The following is a 25450-nucleotide window of genomic DNA, read 5'->3' as shown; positions in this document are numbered from 1 at the left end:
GCCTTTTAAACTTTGTCCATAAGACATAGGAATTGTTAAGGCAATCTCTCTCTCTCTCCCACAAATCAGAAAGCATGGGGAAAATGGTTCTGTTTTGATAAGCTACCAACAAGGCAATCTCAAAATTAAGTGCATTTATTTGTGCCAAAAAACAATAAAAGACTTTGTTTTTCATAAATGCATGTATTATTACAAGATACCACTTGTTGAGAACTTAAGGATTATACTGGCAACACTTTATTTATTTATTGTTGTTTCCAAGTATTTTGCAATTTATAAACACTGGTTTTATTTTATTTTATTTAAAAAAATTTTTTTGAGTGTAGTTGACACACAATGTTATATTTGTTTCTGGTGTACAACATAGTGATTCAACTTTTCTGTACATTAGGCTATGCTCACAAGTGCAGCTATGATCTGTCACCATACAATGCTATTACAATACCACTGAACCATGTTTCCTATGCTGTGACTTAGTCATTCCTGGAAGCCTGTATTTCCCACTCTTCTTCACTCATTTTGCCCACCCCATAACCCCCTTTCCTCTGGAAACCATCAGTTTATTCTCTGTATTTATAGGTCTGATTCTGGTTTTTGTCTATTCATTTGTTTTATTTTTTAGATTCCATATATGAGTGAAATCATATAATATTTGTCGTTCTCAGTCTAACTTACTTCACTTGGCACAATACCTTCTAGATTCATCCATGTTGTCGCAAATAGCAGGATATCATTTTTTTTATGGCTGCCTAATGGCAACATTTTCATTAAAGGAGAGAATATGAATATGAATATGCTTGCCAAAAACTTCATAATAACATTAGAATAGTTAGAAGTCCATCAAAAAAGGCCAGCTAACTAGTCCTTCAGATTTTTTTAACTTTTTGTTACAAAAAAATTCAAATATATGAAAGTGTATTTGGAAGGAAATAAATCCAAAAACCAATCTTATACCCTATTCTAAATTAAATTCAGGTGTATTAAAGACATAAACATAAAAAAATTGATTAAAAATTCTTACCAGAAAATCTAGGAAAAGTATGACAAACTTATAAGCCATATGGTTTTATAATTTTTATAAAAAGTGTATTGTTAAGAAATTTAAAAATTTTTTAAAAACATAGGCAGAGGAAAGGAAACTTTAAGATAGAAAGAACTCCCATATTCTCCTATATGCTTCTTTTTTTTTTTTTTTTAAGATTTTATTTATTTGTCAGAGAGAGTGAGCGAGAGCGAGCACAGGCAGACAGAGTGGAAGGCAGAGTCAGACGGAGAAGCAGGCTCCCTGCGGAGCAAGGAGCCCGATATGGGACTCGATCCCAGGACGCTGGGATCATGACCTGAGCCCAAGGCAGCTGCTTAACCAACTGAGCCACCCAGGCGTCCCACTCTCCTATATACTTCTAAAAGGAAGACAACACAAATCCAATTTTAAGTAGTGAATTTTAACTTTCGAGTAGTGAATCTTAATCCATTTGAAGGTGAGAGGTCTCTATGACAATATGATTAAAACTATAGACTCTCTCCCCACAGCAGTGCTCATTTTTTAAAGACTGATTGATTGATACAGCAAGAACGAGAGAGAGCAAGAGAGCATAAGCAGGGGGAGTGGATGAGGGAGAGGGCGAGGCAGGGTCCCCACTGAGGAGGGAGCCCATGGTGGGTGGGCCCAATCCTAGGACTCTTGGATAATTACCTGAGCCAAAGGCTGACACTTAACCGACTAAGCCACCCAGGCGCCCCATCAGCAGTGCTCATTTATACGAAAAAAATTCTGCACATAAATTTGAATGTTTCCCAGGTCACCCAATTCCCCAAGCCTAATCATGTCCTTCTTTCATATTAATGGAATTATATAATATGTGACCTTTTTTTTCTGGCTTCTTTGACTTAGCATGTTTTCAAGATACATGGATCTCAGAGTAGAACCTCTTGCTTTTAGATTAAAACCTGATTTCTAATTTACTACTTTTAATAAAATATTAAAAACAGTTCCACCTTTAACTATGTATCATAATATCTGTTAGCATATTAATAAGTATAACCACTTACAAAAAGCTTTCAAAGAGTTTTTGAAGAGGTCTCCTGGCTCACATTTTTACCTCATTCCATTACCAAGGAATATCAATTGAAGGGAAGCCTGAGAAAGGCACTTCCAATGCTTTAATCATTTTACTGAATAACTGGAAATCAAAGTATGAGGGTTGGGATGTAATAAATTAGGTCCACTCCAATAACATTCTCCAAAGTAAACCTCACACTGGCAACCACTCAGTTCCCTGTCCCATCGGGGGCCAACTCAGCCAACACGTTCATTAATCAACACTGCCCAGTCTGCCCCACACAGTTTAAGTCCTTTACCAATGGAGAGACAAAATTGTGATGGACAAAATACAAAGCAAAAATTTAAGGCTGGTTTTATTTCCTAGGCTTAGTAAAACATATAGGTTTTCTTCATTTTTCAATTCAAATTGGTTGGCAGTGATTGTATTGAGATGTACTGTGAAACCAAGTTTGGTCTCAACAGAAGAGAGAGAGATGATCTGTTAGAGTTCTAATGGCCCATGGCTTCAGACGGATATATTTCTGGTGGTCTGACACTCTCTCCAACTCCACTCTCACCTGCCTTTACTGAACACCGTCAACTTTAGTACCCCCGGCTTCTCTCTTCACCTCTTTCTAAATCCAACCTCAGATGACCTTCTCCAGGAAATTCATACACTGCATAAAAGGGTAACTGGCAATGGTGTAACTCAATTCAGATGAATTAGGCCTGGCTAATCCTAGTATCTTAGTTATTAAGCTATACTAAATTACATAACCCAAAGTCATAATTGGCTCTGTCTGACCCATTAAAAAAGCAAATCCCAATGACTAAAATTGTGTCCCTCCATGTGGAGAGATGAGAATTTAAATGCCAAGATTGCTAACCTACTCGTGCTCTCTATGCAAAGATCCTTGATTTTAGAAAATGTCCTCTTATTTAAGACTTTAGACCTTCTGTGAAATCACCCATCAATGTAACTCCGGTAGAATGAAAGCACAGTTGGACACATCCATTTCTGGTAAAGTAAGAAAATCAATTTCCAAGTAATTTTGCATAGAGAAAATTAATTTCTACCAACTTAAATTCAATTCCTCTGATTCTTCCACACCTTAATAAAATAAACACTAAGATCAACCAGGTCACTCCAGAAAGTCTCCTAAATTTTATGTCTATCATTTACCCTTTAGCCCTAAAAAGATATGATTTTAGCAACTGGCAAATATGCTCTGAAGTTCTATTCAAAAATTTTATGAGTTAAGACGTATTCCCTAGGAGGAATAGCTTAAGTCAAAGAACAGAAATACTTGACTAAATTTTTCCAAGGCAGAATCAAATATTATTAAATGGAAGCTTTTGGAACCTAGGAGGAATTTCATTGAAACCTTCAGAGGCAATGATTTTTTTACAAAATTACTAAATACATAATATTCTCTTTCCTTGCCACCACACCCTTAAAATGAGGTGTCTCCGGTAGCTGACTTCACTATTCTACATTCCGTTCATTTCAGAGAGGCTACTCTCAATATCGGAAACCAAGGAGGGGGAAAAAAAAAAAGACAAATACAGTGTCTGTATATATAATTGAGGTAGAAAGGAGGGAAAGTGTTAAATATGGGATATTCAAGAGATCAGCATTTTAGGAAAATTTTAAACTTACTCTCAGAAATTGGTTAAAGGTACTTAAGCACCTAAATTTACCAGTGCTAGAAGAGCTAGAAAAGTTAACTTGTCCCTTTTTTCAGCAGTGAGACATCATACTGTGAATATAAAAAATATTGTCATCTTCTGAACCAACTCATAATGATGAGAAATTATTCATGAATGTTAAGGGAAACTTATATATTTTAGCCTATAAAATAGAAAGAAAGCAAAACAATGTTTCTTGATGATCCAAATAAAAGAAGCTTATTTAGTTTTATTTTAAAAAACAAAATAATATATTTATAACCAAAGTATTTTTATTAAACTACTGATATAAACATTCAAAAATATAAATTTGCTTTAGTTAGTAAAATAAACAAATAATTTTCAGTGAAAGTAACAAAATTATATTTTTGATACCCGAGTTCATCTCTTATTAACAACCGAAGTACTTAATTCTGCTTTCTAATTTACTCACAACACTGACTTTAATAAGTCACTGCTTCAAAGTATGGAACCCCCCAAAATCAAGACTTAAATAATAATTATAAATCTATACTGACATTGACTATTTTGATCAGTTTAAACACACACACACACACATAGCAAAACACTGTACCTATTTTGGCTCAGTGCTTAAGTGTCTATCTCTTGATTTCAATTTCGGAGTCATGGGATAGAGCCCCAAGTCCAGCTCTGTGCTCAGTGGGGAGTCTACTTCTCTCTCTCTTTTTCTGTCCCTCTCCCCATACCCCTCTGTCTATTTGCAGGTGCTTGCTCACTCTTTCTCTCAAATAAATAAATAAAATCTTTTTTTTTTAAAGAAAGGAAATGAAACTTATTTTGGAATGTTTATTAATATGTGTATTAATATTATATCAAATAAAATCAGCCTTTTAAGCAAGAAACAAATCATCTTACCAAGTACTTTAAATCTTTCATTTACCCAAAACTAATCCAATAGGTAGTTTTTTCCATGAAAAAACATAGTTGAGATGATAAATTTGGAATTCAAGATTTTTATCCTTGTGAGCATCACTCAAGTTGATCTAGATATTAAAAATCCATTGCCTACAAGTTGACAAATTTGGTGGTTGCTATTAATAGGATTCTTTACTTAGATCACAAAGAATAGAAAATAAAACAAATGACTGACTACTTGAAGTGACCTGAGCAGCTATATTATCTATCAAGAGACTAAATAAAGAGATGTTAATAGTACTAGAGAGCTTTCTTTATTTTCTTTCCTTTTTTTTTAATGCTAGGAAAAAAGTTTGCATCCAAAGACTATAAGGCACAATTACTTCAGAAAATTTTCCCTATGACCTTGGAACAAGGTAAAAGCCTAGGGTTATTTGCCTTAGCACTTTGCCAAAACAAACCAGGGAATGTGAACCCTTTGGAAAGTCAGTGTCCAACCTAGCATCCATTCATATTTTTGTTATGTCCAATAAGATCATAGTAATAGCCAATCTGCCTGGTGCTATGATCCCATTAGGTCTTACAACCTAAGCAGAGTCAGCTTAAGTCTAATCAGACCAAACAGCTGTTTTAACAGTTGGGTTTCTCCAAAATTAAAATATTCTATTCCTGACAGTGCCTAGCAACTCAACTGTAGGAACAGCTGCTCAAGTTGAAGAGGTAAAACCAAGTGTACATAGAGTCTTCTTCCCATTTGCAACTGCTATGAGATTCTTTCAGAAAAGAAGTTCCTAAACTTAAGTTCATGTTGACATTTCCCAACCTGTTAAAAATTTTATACTTGCACTGCCTCTCTCTCTCTGACCTTCGGTCAATATTTCTGCCATCATCATCTCTCTTGGTGTTTGCCCTTTGTCTCTACCCACAATTGCCAGCTGGTGGTTCTGTACTTCCTTCCTTAGAAATATTATCTGTGTGCTTTATACTCTCATTCCTCTCTCTATTGTCTTGGAAGTATTTTTACTACCTATGAAATAGAGGTTATAACTCAGGAGTCCCCAGACTCCACTAAGTGATATACTCTTTCCTATGAATTACATTAGCACTATTCAGGTTAACTGTTGAAGTAGGAACCTTAAAAACAATCTTAAAATGCTCTCTGGCTAATGGTTTTCATTTTTGGTTATTTTATAAGTGTTTTCAAAATTCTGGACTTGTCACCATGATCTCATTCAGATATGTCATCTGTTCAATTTTTAATATTTACTCTGTAGCTGAGAAACCTTTTCATCAACAGTCCTATTACCAATAATGAGTGTTTCTGTCTCTCCATCTCTCTACCCAACCTCTCCAACCATGCATTCATCACTTTTCTAGCACCTTCTCATTTTAAAATTTCTGCCAACTGGACTGGACATTCCCAGACTAAATTGACTCTGATAAGCTCTTGAAGTCTGCACAAGATCTTGACCCTGATTTTGTAACATTTGCTTTTTCCCCTCACAATGTCCTCACTCCTTTAAATTGTACTGCATTACAGATAATTTAAAATCCTGGTTCCCAGGGTCTGTCTAAGAATAGATTTAGGACAGGACCCAGACTCATCAAACCAGAACATACCTACAAAGACGCTGAATACGTTTCACGATTACAATTTTTTTCCTGCAGCAGCTCCAGCTCTTCCGCTAGGCTATGTATGGAGTGATTCTGGCACATTAATCTTAGAAACAACCTCTCTCCCGTGCCCCACTTCTCATTAGGGGAGGGTAGAAGCCAAAGATATGCTTCAACAAGTGTAGATACCATAAATGAAGAGGTGCTCACAGTCCTGACAACACAGTCCTGGGGCAATATGACTCTAAGGGAGGCACCAGAGTGCTCTGTGAAACAGGGCTCGCGGGCTGGAAGTCATTTTAATATGTCATGTCAAACCCTAAATTACAAGTATCGCAAAGCTAAATTTTTTTTAATTAAAGGAGACTTTGAAATACTGCTGGTTCTGCTGTCACTATCCCATTACCACGATGTCAGTGCAACACTGGCCCCAAAGTTACCTAACTTTGTTTCTGAGTTGATCTGCAGAATAGGATTCATTCTTCCAGCTTACAGTATTGTTAAGATCAGTTTTGCTTCATGGAGCTAAACATAGAAAAGTTTTCATTTTTAATAAGAGCTTAGATAAATAACCCTAAATCCCAAAGGACCTCGTTAAAGCAGTCTCATAAAAGTTTTACACTTGCATATGAGTTTGAAAAAAAAAAATGTCTACCTAGCAGTTTGAGCTCCTGCTGACTTCTCTAGCCTTGGGGAAGTTATTGTTGAAATTCATATGTCTTGCTATTTCTGATGATTTAAAGCAGTCTATTATGATAAATCACCATGAAGTACACCAAATGAAAGACACTGTTCAAACAAAAATTTCAATTTTAAATATACAAAATACACACAGTGCACTCATCCGTATGTTTAAATAGCACTAAGGTTCTTATACATTCCTCACCTAGCCACATATTTTATCCTCACAGTCTAGGATGCAAAAACATATTTTGTATGAGGTGATCTATTTTCCCTTTCTTTTTTTAGGAGGTCATTTCAACACACTTTGACTCTACTCTAGAGAATTAAAGTCCTCACAGGAAAGTTCCAACGAAATGGGAAACTAAATCAGTTGGAATAACAAGAACATAAGCAGTGGGCAATGTTAACATTTCCTCATATCCCTCATAGGACCTGGGAAGATCAAGACTGACACAGTATATTTAAAAGGTGAGAGAAGGATTGAAAACAGAACAGAATCTCCTATGTTCAAACAATAAAACACTAGAGATGGCTTTTTAAAAATGCCTCAGTACACTGCACCTCATCTTGCAATATGATAAGTGCCTCATTAATATTCACTTAGTGAACTTGAAAGAAATCAGCTTATAGATTATTTCCTGCCATTTTATCCCATTATGGGACCATCACTATTCGTGCTTCTCAGGCCTTGGAATCAGTGACCAGGAGTCTTTGCTCAACTCTCAAAGTTTTGTTAGATGTCAGTGATAGAACTTTAGAGCAAAATCCACCTTGAGAGAATTCAGCCCCTCTGCGATATTACTCACATGTGACTGTGTGGTCTTTGCTTGAAAAACACCAGTAACAGGGAGACTCACTGCAAAGCAATTCTTTAAATGGAGTGAAATCTGTTCTTCAGAACCTGAGCTTTTCAGAAAGTACCTCACAACATCTAACATTTTCTCCTGATTTTTATCTAAGATAGACTTTCCCCATTTTCTCTAACAGGAAATATCCCATTTGCTAAACATTCCTTTTTTATGACCATTTATTAAAACAGCCCTACCATTATCTTCATCAGTGCAGAATGAAAATCTGCATAGGATCTTATATGTCACCAGACTCTTTCCCATGTATCAGTTCATTTAGTCTTCACATGAACACTGTAAAATGAGGTTTCACTACACCTGCTTTACAGAGAAGCAAAATTAAGTTCAAGAGGTTAAACAACATACATATGGCCTCACAAAAGCAAGGCTCAGATCAATACCTCTGACTCCCAAGTGTTTTCCATTATACTTTTAAACCTCAGTCTTTTCACCTATAAAATGGGCGCAATAGTATTTGCCCTTTAAGTCTCAAAGGTTTCTTGTGAATATCAAATGAGATAAGGTATGGAATAAAACATAAAAAGCAGGTTTTTACTGTTAAGATCATTCATATGCAGAAAATCTATGCTCTTTCAAGTATTTAATTTATGAATAGGAGAAGTCCAAGTCACAGGTAACGTGAATGTCATTGCTCTTAGCTTTCAGAATTCAAAGCATATGGCAACTAAATGATCTAGGAATATAAGGAGACTAACCCCTAAAAAGATATGGCAAAGTCATTCATCCTTTGGAGTTTAGAATTCAATTAAGAAAGCACTTTCCTACAAAAATTATTTAATTTTTGCCTTTAATAAATGCTTAGTATGCTGTCAGCCTTGTAAATTATATTACAGTATGTTATAGATTTTTGTGGACTAGCTTGGAAATTTGACATGTGATAACATAATTCTATGAGGTACTCTGTTCTAGTTCTAGGAAGGAAACCTTGGGACATATCTATTTATAAGAGCTTTTTTCCCCCTTTTGTTAAGGTTTATTAATTTTCTAAGGCATAGTAGGATATTTTTAAATAATTAGTCTTATTTTTCAAGGAGATTAAAGTAGTAGTATATATTCTAGAGCTAGTTGAATGGAAAATCGACTTTAGATTCAGGTACATTTCACCAAGTACTGCTACAAAAACATCACAATAAGATGAGGATTTTCTTCATTTAATTGTTTTCTAGAAGTATGAATTGATAAACAAGTAAGCAGAAACCTATAATAAACTGTCTCTATTTCTCAATGAAAACATCTTAAGCTAAATTTTAAAAGTGTTTTGTCAAAAATTTGAAAGATACACAAAAGTATGAAGAAACACAACGGACACCCACATCCCCGTCACAAACTACAACATTATCAATGGCTAATCTTATGTTTCCGACCAAATACCCTCAACCTCTGATTTTTTTTAAAGTAAGTTCTACAAATATTACCATGTTATCTGTAAATATTTCATTACATACTCTGAAAGACAGGGACCCACAATTTTATCACACCTAAAACAAATTAATAGTAACTCTTCTTCAATGTCATCAAATGTTCATGTACTCAACTATTTTTAATATTTTTTTCAGTTCATTTAAATTGAGATCCACATAAGCTCTATCACGTATTGTTTGTTAAGTCGTAAGTTTCCTTTAATCAATAGATTCTCCATCTCCTTATCTTTTTGTTTTCCACTTGCTAACTTCTCATTGAAAACTAGATTGTCTTATAGGGTTTCTCAGTCTGAATTTTGCCAATTACAACCTGATGATATAATTTAATGTCCTTCTCTCCTGAATTTCCTGCAAGCTGAGAGTTGGATCTGGAGACATGACCAGGCTTGATGCGTTCGGGAAGCTTACTTCACTGGTAGGGTTATATACTTCTGCCAGGAGACATAATAATCACCCCCCACGCCCCCTACATACACCACCAATCCCTTTTTCTTTCTTTTTGTGATGTTTCCAAGTTCCATGATTTATGATGGACCAGTAAATGGTGAAATCCTAATTCTAGGATTTCTTTCCGATTGAACAGCTGGAATCTTTTAAAAAAAGAAACTTCCCTTCTTCATCTATTTGGTTGCTCTGAGGTAGGGTTCAAAGAAGGAAAGCAGGACGAATGCTAGATTCTTTCCCCCCTTATGATCCTGTTTTCAATGCAATGAGATGGTTCATTAGCATCTTCCAAAAGTAATGCCCAGTTAAATTTCTTGGATTTTTTTTTAAAGTATCATTAGGAACTTATGGATCTAAACGCATTTATTGCTTTTTCCTTATATTAAGTTCTCACCCTACTGATACTCAGATCAACCCATCTTTAGCTGGTGGAGCCTATTCAAGTTGTCTCTTGAGTCCATCTGACATGACCCTCATATTTGAGAACTTATTTTCAGTTAGAAGATACTACAAGTTCTTCTTATACACTGCCTGCACACACCTGTAATCATCCACTGCTGGATGGAATCTTGGTTGCTTTTAGTGGGAAATGGTAACTAGAGACCAAACAATCTGGGTTCTAGGAATGCACTGGCACAGGATTAGTCAATGCTTTTAGGCCTTTCTCAGCAAATAAAGCTAAAAAGTGTTATCTTTTAGGCTTAAAATAAATCAGTGTTTTCATTTTAATTTTTTATTTCAAATCCAGGACTATAGAGTTTTAGGTTAACCTCATCAATCTTGCATTAATTAATATCTTTTTCCTTCGCCCAAACTCCCAGTTTTCATGACACCAACAAAACTACTCATTGATTTACCCTAAAATGCACATAAAACAGTCTCAGTGCAATCAGTACCACACTATCACCAATAATATGATTGTTGAGAAATTTTAGGATTTTTAAACGTTTTCTTCTGTGTCATTAGGGTATGTCCCAAGAAAGATGTACAATCCAATTACTGTGTTTTAAAGTCTCTTGGAGCCCTTCTTCTTTATGCATTTATGTTACCAACTTATATGCTTCTAAAATTTCCTTTAGAGTTTTAGGGATGGCTTTTAAAAATTATATTCTGTCTTATAATTAAGTAAAATATATGCTTGTTCCAAAGACAGATCTATAAAATCAGATAAATTTTTAAAAGTCTGATTTCTATTTTTATTCTATTCATCCTCTTCTTACCATCCTTTTTAATAAACACCATTTAAATTTTCAAATATATTCTAACTACTCTTCAATAAACAGTGGCCTACTCTATTCAAAAACTTTCCTCCCATCTTCACACATTTTTCTTCACTTTCCCATAGCAGTCTGTCATGACGTTTTAGTTTTATGGTTCTTAATTGCAAGCATGCTTCAAAATCAATCCAGTCCTCTACTGATGGACATTTGGGTTGTTTCATTCATTCATGTTACTGACAATACAATAGTACTAAATTGAATAGTTCTGTGTGTTTGTCCTTTCATTTTTGGCCAATGTCTCACTGAAATAAATTTCCAGAAGTGAGACAGCCCCATCAACAAGGTGAGTGCCTGGTAATTTTGCCACATTTCCCTCCATAAGGATTTTCGTTTTGTGTTCCCAGTATTGTTCGAGACTTCCCATTTCTGCAGTTTCACCAGTAGAATATGTTGTCAGACTTCTGGATTTTTGCCAATCTAATAAAATCTAATATAATGTTTTATTTTGCATTTCTTTCATTAAGTAGAGTGAACATCTTTTCATATGTTTAAGAACTGTTTTGCATTTCTTTTCCTATGAAATATCTGTGAATATCTGTAGTACATTTTTCTATAGAGTTGTTAGCCTTTTTTCTTCTGTATGTGTAGATCTTCATACATGAGGGGTATTAGCTTTTGTCTGTGGTTGGATTTACAGAAAGTTTTCATAGTTATTCTTTTTTTACTTTATGATGATTTTTGAACAAAAGTTGGTTTTTTTTTTTTTATTTCTATGTACTCAAACTCACCACTCTCTCATTGCTTTTAGATTTTGAGACATAGAAAAAATTTCCTCACTCCCAGGTGATGAAAGAATTCAGCACAGTTTTTTTGAACTTATGCGGTTTCCTTTTTTAAAAACTCTGACCTACTTGGAATGTGTCATAGTGTCTGATGTGAAAGTTAAAATCTTATTTTTTTCTTGTATATATCCTATTAATCCAATACTAATTATAAATTCTATATTTACTAATTTGTGCAGCCACCTTGATTATATTTTCTATTTCCATATGAGATCAGGTCTATTTCTACTAGATTCCAATGGTCTGTCAATTCATACTATTTTAACTACAGTACCTTAATAATATGGTATGTAGTATCTTAAAGGGCTAATTTCTCCCATGATTTCTTTTATTTTTCAGGGCTTTCCTAATTATTTTTGTTTCCAAATGAACTTTATAATCAAACTGTCCAGCTGAAAACAAAACAGAATCTTATAGTATTTTTATCAAGTTTTATTTTATTGGGTTTATACATTAATTTAGGGATGACTGATATTTCAATAATATTTAACCTTCTTATCCAAGAATGCAGTATATATTTCCATTTGTTTTAGATCACTTTTTAAAATTATGTTCAGTTAGCCAACATATAATACATCATTAGTTTTTGACATAGTGTTCAATAATTCCTAAGTTACGTATAACACCCAGTCTCATCACACTTGTCCTCCTTAATACCTATCACACCGTTACCCCATCCCTCCAACCCCCTCCTTTCTGTAACCCTCAGTTTGTTTCTGGGAGTCCAGAGTCTCATGGTTTTTCCTCTCTCTCTGATTTCTTCCCATTCAGTTTTCCCTCCCCTCCCCTGTGGTCCTCTGAACTATTCTTATGTTCCACATATGAGTGAAACCATATGATAAACTGCCTTTCTCTGTCTGACTTATTCACTTAGCATAATCCCCTTCAGTTCAATCTAGATCACTTTTGAAGTCTCTTTCAAGAGTATTTTACAATTTTTCTCATATAAGTTTTGAACATTTCTTGTTAAGTCAATGTATTCTTTTTCTATTTTAAATGGACTATTCCCTTCCATAATATAAGTGAATTTGATTGTATATTAAAAAATAATGACCTTTATATAATTCACTAATAAATTATCTTACTGTGTATAGTAGCTTTTTCATGGATAATTTGTGTTTTCCTGATACGTAATTGTAACACCCTCAAATAGTTTTATTTCCTTTTTTGTAATTCTTATGTCAAAATTGCATTCTCTTATCTAACTGCAGTAGCTACTAACTCCAACACAATGTAAAAGAGTTAAAAAATTTTAAAGTTTTAAAATAGAGCCAGTGCTTAAATTAATCACACTAATAATTAGAAAAATACTATTTATAATAACAAAATATCAAATTGGCAAGTTAAAAAGTGCTGACCATACCACAGAGTGAAGCAAGAGGAAGGCTTATGATGCTGGTGCGGGTAAAATCTGTACAGCTACTTTGGACAGCTACCTGGAAGTATCTAATAATATTGAAATGTGACTTTACAGAGAGTAAAGAAGAGAAAAGTTCACACAGACTAACAAAGAGAGATGAATAAGAATGCAAACTGCTGCATTATTTGTAATGGTAAGAAACTAAAAACAACTTGAATGTCCATTGAAAGGATAATTAATAAATAAGCTGTGGTATATTTTGACAAAGGAATATTTATAGCAATTAAAATGAACAAGTATCAATATGAAAAAAACTTTAAAAATGTTAAGTGAAAAAAGCAAGTTGAAAAAGATAAATACGACAGGATACAATCTATATGGCATTTAAAAACATGTAAATTCATAACATATAATCTTAGTATTTCTATTTAGCAAAAGTATAAAAGTATACATATTTAGTAAAGGTATGCATGGCAATCAATAGTATATAGTCCTATTTATAGAAGTATTCATGGCAATGAAAAACACCAAATTCCAGGTACAACATATCCTCTGGGGAAGGATAACAGGGGACAGATTCAGAGGAAGTTTTAACGGTTTTATTTTTATTTTTAAAAATTACCTATCTACCTACCTACCTATCACAAATACGGTAAAATAGTAAGGTGTATTAAAAACGGGGAAGAAAACAGATATTCATTATATTATTCTCTAATGACTATTCTATAAATTCAAAACAGTTCATAGCAAAAGGCAATTAATTAGATTATAAACTTGGTCAAAATTCTTAGGAAATTAGCTAAAGTACTCTGAGAGACTGGTCTCTTGACTGAAGTATAAGATGTGAGGAAAACAAATATTCTCACTGACATAATCAGCAATACAGACAGAACTCTTAAACAATTAGCTTCAAATACAGATGCATGAATTTGGTAATTGCTCTTCCCTGCTGAGGACATCAGCTAGTGTTTTCCAGAGGTCTCTGTGAGTATATAGTGGATACAGGCTCGAGGAGGGGCACTTGGACAGCCACAGTCAGCAGAAATAAGATGAAATAACTGTATAAAGCACTGGCATGATCTACTACATGCCATTTCCATTCTTGACAGTTTCTAAACCAAATTATCAATAAAGCTTGAGAAATGTCTTAGATATTGAAGGACAAACATTTAGCACATTGGAACCGAATGCACAAACCCAAACCAGCTGTTGCCAGGAAATTAACTGCAAGAAAATGAAATCAGACCATAAGTTCCAGGATCAAGCCCAATACTAAAGTGAGTATCACTTTTATCTGGAACAATCGATCCAGAACTCTTAGTGACAAGAGTTCACAACACTATATACAAAATGGAATTAGAAAGGAAACAGACCTGAATCTTGCCCTCAAGCACCTTATTTCAAAATAATGTATGCATCATTTATATATCAGGTTTGTGAAATTCTTTGGCTAAAAAAAGTAAGATGTTAAGTTGTCCAGACAAATATAGAAGAAGCAAGAGCTCCTGTATAGTAAAAAATTACACAGGCCTCTCCCACTTCCACTCTTCATGGCTGAAGAGCCTCCTTAGCAGGTTAAGGCCCCAGTGTGTTCACCTCACATCCAGCACATCGTTAACCCTTGCCCTCTGGTCTACAAATCTCATTTCTCCAGGAGGCTGTCCAGATAGCCACATTTTCCTTAGACCAGGACAGCAGTTACTCCTATGGGACGTAAGAGTCAATATTAATGTATTACTTAGCTTTAACACAGGCCACTCCATGACATGCAGCACACTCACTCATCAGTTAGGAAGGTACATTTGAGCTACCACTTTTCTGCCACAAGAATGCCACCCTCACTTCAGTATTAAAAACTAAAGGTTAGCAAACTTTTTCACACAATAAAGGGTCGGATAATAAATATTTTAGGCTCGTTGGGTATCTGTGTATGGTAAAAGCAGCCATAAACAATGTTTATATAAATAGGCGTGGCTGTGTTTCAATAAAATTTTATTCACAAATGCAAGGGAGTGGGGGTGGGGTGGGGTGGGAATCTGGACTTGTCCTGCTGGCAAAAAATTGCCCACCCCTTATCTAAAGCAAGCAAGCATACTCTGAAAGAGAACTGTCCCATATGACCATGTTAGTTCTTTTCATTTTTTTAAAACTCAATTCATTCCAGTTTTCATCAGCAAATACACATCAATTACTTATATATAAGAGATGTTTCCCACAGTGAAAGCTTTCTATTTCTCCGAGCCTCACTGCTCTATCTCCTCTGAACAAAAACAGATTTATAGCCTTTCACAGATTAAGAGCTCTGTTTAGAAGCTGATGCAAGCTTTGAATACTTGCATTAAAAATACATATAAGTAACACAAATAATTTTTTAACCAATCTCAGGGGGTTCATAGAACCCCATGAAATCTGCTGGAAGTGAGGGCAAAATGTCTAAGAACTCCAGGTTTCTCTCTTAGCACTTGAGTTAGTTATCTACTGCTACAAAACCACCTCTAAATTGGGCACCTTAAAAAAACAAACATCAGTTTCTGCGGGACAGGAATCTTGAAACAACTTAGCTGGGTGGCTGTGGTTCAGGCTCTCTCACAGGGCTGTAGTTATCTGAAGGCTGGGCTGGGGCCCCAGTGTCCTCATGCTGGCAGCTGGATCCCCTGAGAGTGAGTGAGACGCACAGCAAAAAGGAATCCCCTGTGCCTTTTATGACCTACTCTCAGAATTCACCCTCTGTCACATCCACTTGTTCTAGCCATTAGAAGTGTTTCAGTAGGTCCCACCCACATGTAAGGGACAAGGAAATTAAACTCTACCTCTTAAAGAAGGGAATAAAGAGTTTGTGGGCATATTTTAAAACCATCACATATTCCAAGTCACCCAAGGATGCCAAGAAGGTGGGATTCTCTTTAATCTGCCTGTAATACTTCAGTGTTCCCAGCACCATGCTTATCAAATAAATACCTGGCACTAATTCATTAACACATGGAGTTAGGCAGGGATCAGGTTGTTTGTTTGTTTTTTTTTTTTTTTTTTTTTTCAAAATAATCCTGTGAATTTGGTAGCATATCATTTTTAGAAGTATCTAAACAGAATCCTTAGTTATTTAACTTGCACAAATGAATTAAACTCTAAAATAAAGATAGGATGATGACTCCTGAGCTATACTGCCATGGCTTATGGGTAAATCTTCTTCCCTCCAAAATTTTGGGCTTGGGAGGTTTATACAAGAAGGTAAGAAGGCCAAATTTTGTTGGTAACATAGAGTTATCATTTTGAAAATTAAAAAAAAGAAAAATAACATAGCTATCTCTAGAGCTAATTAAGATTTACCTCCCAAAGTGGCTGAATGAGAATTATCTTCCTCTGAGCGTTTCCTGAAATCCCAACTTTTGGAATTTTCCCTTAAGGTTTTTCACCAAGGCTTTGATTATCTATAAACCTGCCAAGCACACAGCCTCAGGAGGTAGAGCTGCCAGGCATAATCAATATGGTCAGAGAGAAGTAGATGTACGTGTCACATTAGTATTAATTAGTGTCACCTGCAAAAGTCCCAAGTGCATCAATAAAAAATTAAGATCTTCATATAAAAGAAAAAGTCAGAAGTTTAAAATTTTCCATTAAATTTTCTTTAGTTTCAATTGATTTCAGTGCAAATATGTACAGAGTTTATATAAATATTCCAAGATGTCAAATAAGTCCTCCAACATTTATAGGTCATGTCTCCAAGGTACAGAAATGAGATCTGTAGTTAGTCTGTCTCTGTGAAAACATCTGCATTCTTTAGGGAAGGGAAGATAAAGTAAGAGAAACTGAATTTTCCAATGGAAGTGTGAGCTGGAAGCAGGACAATAGCTTTAGGACAGTTGGTTACCTGTCTACCCATTCTCTTCCTTATGGGACCTGGGCACTATAGTGAGTAACACTTGGCCACATATGTGTACTTGACAGAAGAGATCCAGTAGTGGTAATTCCTCACAGGCTAGCTTATTTCCAGTTACAATCCTGGGAGCCCAGCACACTGGACATAGTCCAGTATGGGCGGCTAGTGTACATCTTGATGCTGTTGGACATATTTTATAATATAAACCATTCTAGGGATTACTCCTGTTTGAGTCCTTTACTAAAAACTAACTTTGTCTTTCGGGTATTTTCCGTGCAGTCACCAGAACACATAATACATATACTAGATGAATACCAGATGCAGATGAATTCCATCCTAGACTGCATGTTATACGAAGTTTTTATTCACCAATGTGTACCTACCACCTGACACACTATTAACTGAATGCATAAACAAGCACATAAATAAACAAATCTTCCACCTTACCTGTGTGTACAGTAGGCAAGGTTCTTGTGAATATGCATGTGTTAGCAAAATATAATATACTATTTAAGGGACTTAAAACATACTAACCTCAAAACTGTAAATAAATATAAATTCTCTTATGAATTCCCTTCCTTTGGTATACATGCACTCATGGAAATTACCAACATGTCGCTGCCCTCCTTCAGTCTCTACTCCTTGCTGGATATAACCAAGCTATACTTGGCGTACCCTGACACCTACTGGCTGACCGAAAATGTCTTCCATGGGTGTATATACATTCTCCAATCTCTTTCTTCCCTAAATTCTTAACTTCCAACTTTGTTTCATTTAAGACCAGAAAGTCTCTCTCCCTGTATGCACTCTGTTCCACTGGTATATAGGATCTTCTTGTGCAATTTTTCAAAAGTACGTTCTTTGGATCTACTGTTCTCTTGAGAAAGGGTTCCATAATCACATAAAATTTGTATATGCTAACTACTGTGTATGTTCCTTAGCAATTCACCCTGGACTTTACTGTGATTTGGGCAGTCTAGCAGTAAAGATGCTTACATACAATTTAATTGAGCCCACTGATTCACATATATTTTTATTAACAAAAATGACAATAATAAGCAAAAATTATTGGATAATATGAATCTCAATTAGTATTACTTGACTATAGCATCCTTTTTTGTTCCCACAAAAAACTATTATCTTTTGAAATTCATTTTGGGAAATGCATCCTGCAATTTCCTATCTTAGCTCAGAAAGTCTCCTCTTCAACTTCCTGTCCCCATTATCTTTCTATCCCTTAATTCTCAGATCAAATGATACCTTCTCTATGGAATTTTCCTTAATTAGAACTAATGCAAAAACTCTTTGTTCATCTCTATCATAGGACAGAGAATGTGTACCTTTTAGAGCTTTTATGTAACTTGTAAGTTTCCAAGATTAAACACTGAAACTCTGGAAGTAAAAATTCTGTCTCATTTATATTTTTATCTTCTATATCTCTAAGCAGAAAGTTTTACACACAGGAAGCCTAAGTGAATGTCTCCATTGAGCTGAATCTGAGGCTAAGCACCACCTTCATTAAATACCTGTAGCAAGAGAAAACTAAGTCTTCAGTTTATAAGACAAACTAAACACAACAGAGCTTGAGATCACATTCTTTAAAATGCTTCCAAGTGTCCCAAAGCCATGGAATTGCATAAAGTTAAGTATATTCACCCCCAAAGATGAGGAAACTAAGGGCCGGATTAGAGGTTATCACTTGGCCTGGCAATGTAGTTAGTCAATGGAAAACGTGGGATGAGAATCCATGTCTGACTCCAATCCCATACTCTCCCTGTTGTAAAATGTCAGGTATCCTCCTACAACTTCTAAATGTTCCAAATGTTTCAGGTCATCTCAGTATCAGATGCCCTGACAATCACCCCCAATTACAGATGATGGAATCATTCCCATGACTGACTGACTTCACAATGAAGTCCCATGCCCAGATAAGTTTATTAAATTTAAGAAATACATTTCTACTACAATGGGGCATCATGAAGCCCCATGCTTGACTTTTTCAATTAGAAGATAACACAGACACTCTAATTTTTCTAGGTTCACTCTATTCTTCTAGTACAAATTTACTGAGTTATATGTAAAGTGAAATAATAGTTTGCATGCATCTATAAGCATCTGAAGAGTTGTTTAGGTAGAAATTTTGCTAAGGACAAGGCATTTCCAAATGATCTCCTACCCTAAAGTTCTGTTTTAACTGCAGTTGTTTTTTAAATAGAAACCAAATAGTTTCATCGAAGAGGTAAAAAGTGGCTGGTAAGCCAAGAAGGTTTCTCGATGACTAAGACTGTTACCCCACACTGGGAGAAGAATGGTGTGACTACACAAGCAGGTATTGGAATTAGGTCCAAAGAAGTCCACGGAAAGCAAATCAGGTAGGAGACCTAAATGAGAACTCAATATGGAGAATGTTGAAAAAATAAAGTATTTGGAAAGAAGCCAAGCATGTGAGTCAAAGGTGGAAAAGAGAGCGAAGGAGGTCAGCCCAATAAGCGTTAACAAGGTTAGAAGACATGTGTGAGTACCTGGTGTAAAAATAGACTAAGATGGGCCTGGGAGCAGCCAATTAAGACTGGGGCTTGCAACCAGCAAGGGAAGAAAGTAGAGACTGAAACTAGGTTTAGAAACAGAAGCCAAGTTTAGGCTTCATTAGGTAGGTAAAAAGAGTGGATTAGTTAGTCTTACTTGGGGGCTAACAGGAAGAAGACTTGATGGTATGAAGGTATCAATGTGAAGAGTCCAAAAGCAGGGCTTATTAAATAAATCTGTTTCTTTTTTTTTTTTTTTTTCTGCTTCTACAGGCAAGGTTTTTGACGGTGGTCTGTCTGTAAATACTGACACAAGGACACATAGCAGACATAACCAAAGGTTTAGAAGACAGACCTGTTTTTGAATCCTACATCTATTACATCTTAGCTGTGCCTCATTGGACCAGTAACCTTAACTTCTATGACTTATTCTAACTACAGCACTTTCTCACACATATGTTAAAAGGATTCAATGATAAAATGTACTAAAAAGTTTAGAACAAGTCTGATGTATAATAAAAGCTCAAAGATAGTAAATATTATTAGATGATTAAAACCACAATATCCTTAAAGACTTAAAAAAGGAGATTTATAGCAAGCTTACCAAAAGAGGATATAGACGCACAGAAAATAATAAGGTATTACCAAGAAAAGGGAAAGAAGAATGACAGTCTACATAAACCTTATTTGAACCCAAAGACACTTCTATTCAGAAAACTCAGCTATGCCTGAATAACTTTTCAGAGTTAACCTGAACAGCCTAGCACATAAAATGTCAGCCGTGCCTTCCAACCTCCCCCTTTTAGCCTTATCGATTTAGAAACAAACTCCATGATAAAATTAGTAAGGTTAAGTCACTTCACCAGTAAAGGTATCATTATTTTATGTCACTAAAAGGAGAAAAGAAGAAAAATGATGGAAATAAGAGACGCTAAGAAAATAAGAGTTAAAAAAAAAAATCCCAGAAATCCACAGAGCTTAGAATATATTTTTATATATTTATCTTCATATAATTCCCCAGGATGTCAAGAATAGTTTATTTGCCCTGCACAACAGAAGAAAAAATTCTGAAGGTCTGTTAATGAAGATGTTACACTGTAAGAATATTTATAAACAAAGATATCCATTTCCATAACAATCCCCTTCTTATAGAAATATTATAAAAATAATATGGACATTGGTTGAAATGGAAATCTTAGAATCTTACGGGTAATTATACACTCTTAAACACGATGAACTATATATGATCTGCACAGATGAGTATTTGAGAAGCTGTAGAATTCCATTCTGATTGGACATGAGAGATGATGTGTCAGGCATAGAACCAGGCAAGGCTAAGGTGGTTAAATCAGAGCCAGGCTGTAAAAGAACTCATATAATGATCCAAGGATATAAAAATTTGAGGGAGGCACTTAACAAACTGAGGGTTGCTGGGGGGAGGGGGTTTGGGAGAAGGGGGTGGGATAATGGACATTGGGGAGGGTATGTGCTTTGGTGAGTGCTGTTAAGTATGTAAACCTGGTGATTCACAGACCTGTACCCCTGGAGATAAAAATATATGTTTATAAAAAATAAAAAATTATATTTAAAAAAAAAATTTGAGGGAGGCAGAAAGGAAGGGAGTGATGTGAGTGGGGATGGCCAACGTATGTAGGCTGGTTTACAGAGTTCTGGCAAGCTCAAGAGATGCCAATAACTTGGAACACCTGAACTAGGCTGGCAACAATACTAAAGGAAAAATGAATAGATATGAAGAGATTTTCAAAGAACACTGCACATGATCTCCTAACTGGCTGGAAGTAGAAAAATTAGAAAACAATTAATGGTCACCTTCAGGATCTGAGCCTGGGTGACTAGGAGAATCATGATGCCACTGATACAAATGGGAGGAAAACATATGTTCACCAGGAATGCTAACGAATTTCTTCCACATTGCACATATTGAATTGGAGAAGCCAGTGGGATATCTGGCAGAGATTATCTGGAATTAAGATGGAGATATAAGCAAAGAACTTAGTGAAAGTTAGGTCTGAAAATGAAGACTTGAAAGTTTTTACTCAATAGAAATTAGAGATTCTACCATGAAAGCAGATGAGTTTTAGCAAAAGGGAAAATGAAGTCTGGGACACGGGGCTGTCACACTATAGGAAAAAGTAGAAATGGCAAGGGAGGAAAGGAAGAGGTCAAAACAAAGGAAAGGGAGGAGGTCAAATAAGCCAGAAGAAAACTAGGAAAATGCTATGGCAAATATGTCCAAGAAGAAACAGTAAATAAGGATGAATGCTCATGATTGAGAAAAAGTAAATGATTTTGCTTACCAGTTGACTACATGAGATCTTTGGATCATCAGCTTCAGTGACTAAACTAAAAGCACAGGTGGACTTATTAGAAGATCTCCTTAAACACGACACAAAAGCAAAAGCCTACAAATTCTAATTTTACTTTTGACAGGATCCAATTATGATAGGATCCTAATTTTGATAGGATCAAATTTGTCACAAGACATCATAAACCAAGTTTAAAAGTAAGCTACAGGCTAGAAAAAAATATTTCCAACAGATAAAAGACTAAAATTCACAATTTGTATGAAATCCTAATACCAAACACAGGTGCACACAAGTGCCCACACACATGTAAAGGTGCACACACACACACACACACACACACTCTCTCTCTCTCTCTCACATTCGAAACACATATTTAAGTATGCAAAATAACACGAACAGGCTATTCCCGAAAGAGCAAACTCAAATGGCTGGTACACATAAACATAGATGTTCAACTACACTAAGGAAAACACTCATTTAAAAAAGATGCAGTTCTATTATATTGGCCAAAATTAGTAAACCTGATGGTATCAAACACTGGAATAGGTATGAGGAGAAGGGTAAAAGTGCCAAAGAGAATAGCCCCTGCGAGAACAACTAGACAATATCTATTAAAATTTAAAATATCAATAGTAAGGGGCCATTCCCACTCCCTAATAAAAAGAACCAGGGCTCCTTGGTTGGCAGATTCTACGGCTGGGGCAGGGAAAAATAAGAGTCTAGGGCATTCTGCAGTATCGGGGAGTTAAAAGGGTGATCAAAAATTAAAAATACAGGGGCATGTCAAAGGAGCACAGGAGCTAGCCTAAAAGAGCTCCTAAAGGCCAAAACGGGAACAATTTGAACAACAAAATAAATGAATAACAAACATATAAAAAATGAAATATATAACGTGGTGTTGAATTATAACCCAAGGTAGGAAATAAATATATATGAGTCCATCAGATAAAAATAACTGAATAAATAAATAGAAGAAATAAATCTTTCTTATGTAAAAATTCCAAATAACATATATAGGTAATACCCCTTTTTTAGGAGAAGGGGCTTACCCTTCCCCCTCCCCTTTGGTATGTGCTGGACTCTGACTTGACTCCAGAGAACAGAATATGGAAAAGAAACAACAGTCACTTCACAGTGAAAAATTGTCCAACACCACCTTAGCTAAGTGATCATAGCGTGCCACACCAGTAGTGGCTGTGGATAGCCTGTACCCCGATATAATATGATGGTATTCTTTCCCAAACCCATCATCTCAGTCTAACCAGGAGGAAAATATCAGATAAACCCAAATTAAAAGACATTCTAGAAAATCTCTAACCAGTCTCTCTGGAAAATAAGGAAGGTCTACAAAACTATTCAAGACCAGAGGAGACAAAGAAGACACAATGAATGAATGCAATGTAGCATCATGGATGGGATCCTGGAACAAAAAGGAACATGAGTAGAAGACATGGTAAAATCCCAAGGAAGCTTGGGATTTAGTGAATATGAATGTGCCAATGTTGGTTTTTTAGTTTTGAAAAAGGTGCCAGGGTGATGTAAGGTGATGTGAGGCAAACCTGGAACTGGGTGAAGGGTTCATACACAGGAGCCTTCTGTCCTATCTTTGCAACTCTGCTTTAATCTAAAACTAACCCAAATAAAACACTTATTTACAAAATGTAAAAGAAATATATCCCAGGAGCAGCAACTCCACTTCTTCCCATCCACCTTAAGTCTTGGCAGAACTGCTTGGGGAAGGTGTACAAGGGTCTTCACTGCAGAATTGTTAGAATCAGGGGAAAAATGTAAAAACTGCAACAGAATGACACAAGAAACCATGGACTACCTACATTATGAAACAGCTTACGGCTGTGAAAAATGAACTAGATCTATATGTACTGAGAAGATATAATGCTGAGTGAAAACACAGACTGTGGGAGGGTACTACGATGTATCATGAGAAAAAGGGAAAGATACACAAAAGCTAACACACTAAAGATACACAAAATATAACACACAGAACATTTCTATAGACTCTCCTGGGTGCATTTATATACATATGTCTATGTTGAGATAAACAGTGGTTACAGGGGGACTTCTATAAGGGGAACTGGAAATTGAGATGGTGGCCAAGGGATTTGAGCTTTATTCCATGATCTTAAAGTTGTTTTACGAGGAGAATGCCTTCAGCATTTACCTGGGGGAGCTATGAGCGATTACTTTTTTTTAAGGTAGGGAGATAATATTCCTCTAACACAGGAGATAAAATGGTTAGCATGAGGTTCTGGCAGTTGCTGTGATGCAGGGATATAGAGGGCATCCCATGGAGACCAGCAGTACTGCAGGAGGTCCTGGGCCTGAAGCCCCACCTAGATCCCTGAGACAAGCACTTACTTGCACAGTAGATGTTACAATAGTGGCCAGCCTTAACAATGGAGGGGCCAATGACAGAAGTTCAATGGATCTTGTTTCCAATTGAGGTACCCGGAGGGCTCCAGGATCCTGCAGCCATCTGATTTAAAAAAAAAAAAAAAAAAAAAATTCCAAGTGCTACTGAAACTGACTTCCCTCTACTCTAGCTGACCTCAGAATCAAAGGTTCATTTTTCACTCTTAATGACTAGAATAAAAGCAGAACCAACTAGGACCACTGCAGTTGCTTTAGACAACAATGTCAAACTGAAATTCTGGCAGACATGGAAGATTAAACACCATTTCTATGATACTCATTATCTCACATTAAGCCAATACATTTCCTTATAAATTGCAATTACAAAAATCTTATCTTACAAAAATTTTATGGAAAATCTTGAAGAAAATTTAACTCAGAGCATATATTTAAATAAGTGCTTAAAGCTCCATTTAAAGTACTACAGTTTTCCTTAATATATTTAAAAGAGGTCACTTCCCATCAGTAATCTAATATTTTTAAAATGACATTTGATAGGCTTTAGCTATGCAATTAAAAGTAAATTTCTCCCCTACTGCAGCTACATTTAGTAGCTGAGAAGCCAAGGTCCTTTTCCAACTCTCAGTCTTCGTTCAAACAGGCCACATAGATTCTGTAGTCCATCATTTTAATAACACAAAATAACACAAAACCCTTTGCATCAAGACAATAAAGCTTGAATCTTGCTGACCCCAACTGTGCTTTCTCTGTGCTGATCTCAGATCAATGATACACTGGCCAAAGTCACACTGTAAATCCACAACTGCAAACTTCAATGGGCAATGAACACTGCCTACCAATCCCACAAATCTCTAGTCGTCTCACTCACCTCCTCCCTAAATGACCATTTTCAATCTTCTCCATTCTCCTCAGACTTCCAACTGTCCATTACACCCACCCTTTTTCCTTTTATGCCTCTTTCCCCCATCACTCCTACTTGATAGATAAAATAGAAACCATCACAGGATGAGTGTCCCATGGTCCCCAAACCTAGTATGTAAACCTGTTCCATCCACTCCAATTCTGATCTTCCCTCCTGTTACAGAAAGGGAATCATCCCTGTTCCTAAGGTTACTTGTTACACCTGAGTTGGAGATACCAGCCTCTCCCGCCCTGTCGGAATGAACCACCACTTATTTCTCATGTGTGATCAACCTCAAACAGGCTCTTTGTTGTTGGCTTTTTAACAGGCTCAAGAGGGTCTAACCCTACCTGCCTCACTTCAGTC

General features: G+C 35.8%; 1 protein-coding gene across 7 annotated transcripts in view; it reads right to left on the bottom strand.

Moving 5' to 3' along the window:
- UBE3D (ubiquitin protein ligase E3D) overlaps positions 1–25450 on the bottom strand; it is a 151795-nt gene that overhangs the window by 63252 nt on the left and 63093 nt on the right. The window contains exon 9 of one of the 7 annotated variants that reach the window (XR_006605534.1): positions 24169–24286. The exons of the other annotated variants lie outside the window; for them this stretch is intronic. The gene's annotated coding sequence lies outside the window, so the exon portion shown is untranslated. The remainder of the gene's footprint in view (positions 1–24168; positions 24287–25450) is intronic. 7 annotated transcript variants of the gene reach the window in all.

This window comes from Mustela putorius, unplaced genomic scaffold (genome assembly GCF_011764305.1).
Source record: "Mustela putorius furo isolate JIRA1106 unplaced genomic scaffold, ASM1176430v1.1 tig00000166_pilon_pilon_pilon, whole genome shotgun sequence".
NCBI classification, from domain to species: Eukaryota; Metazoa; Chordata; class Mammalia; order Carnivora; family Mustelidae; genus Mustela; species Mustela putorius.
The sequence above is the reverse complement of the archived record's forward strand: the minus strand, read 5'-3'. Positions and strand labels throughout refer to the sequence as shown.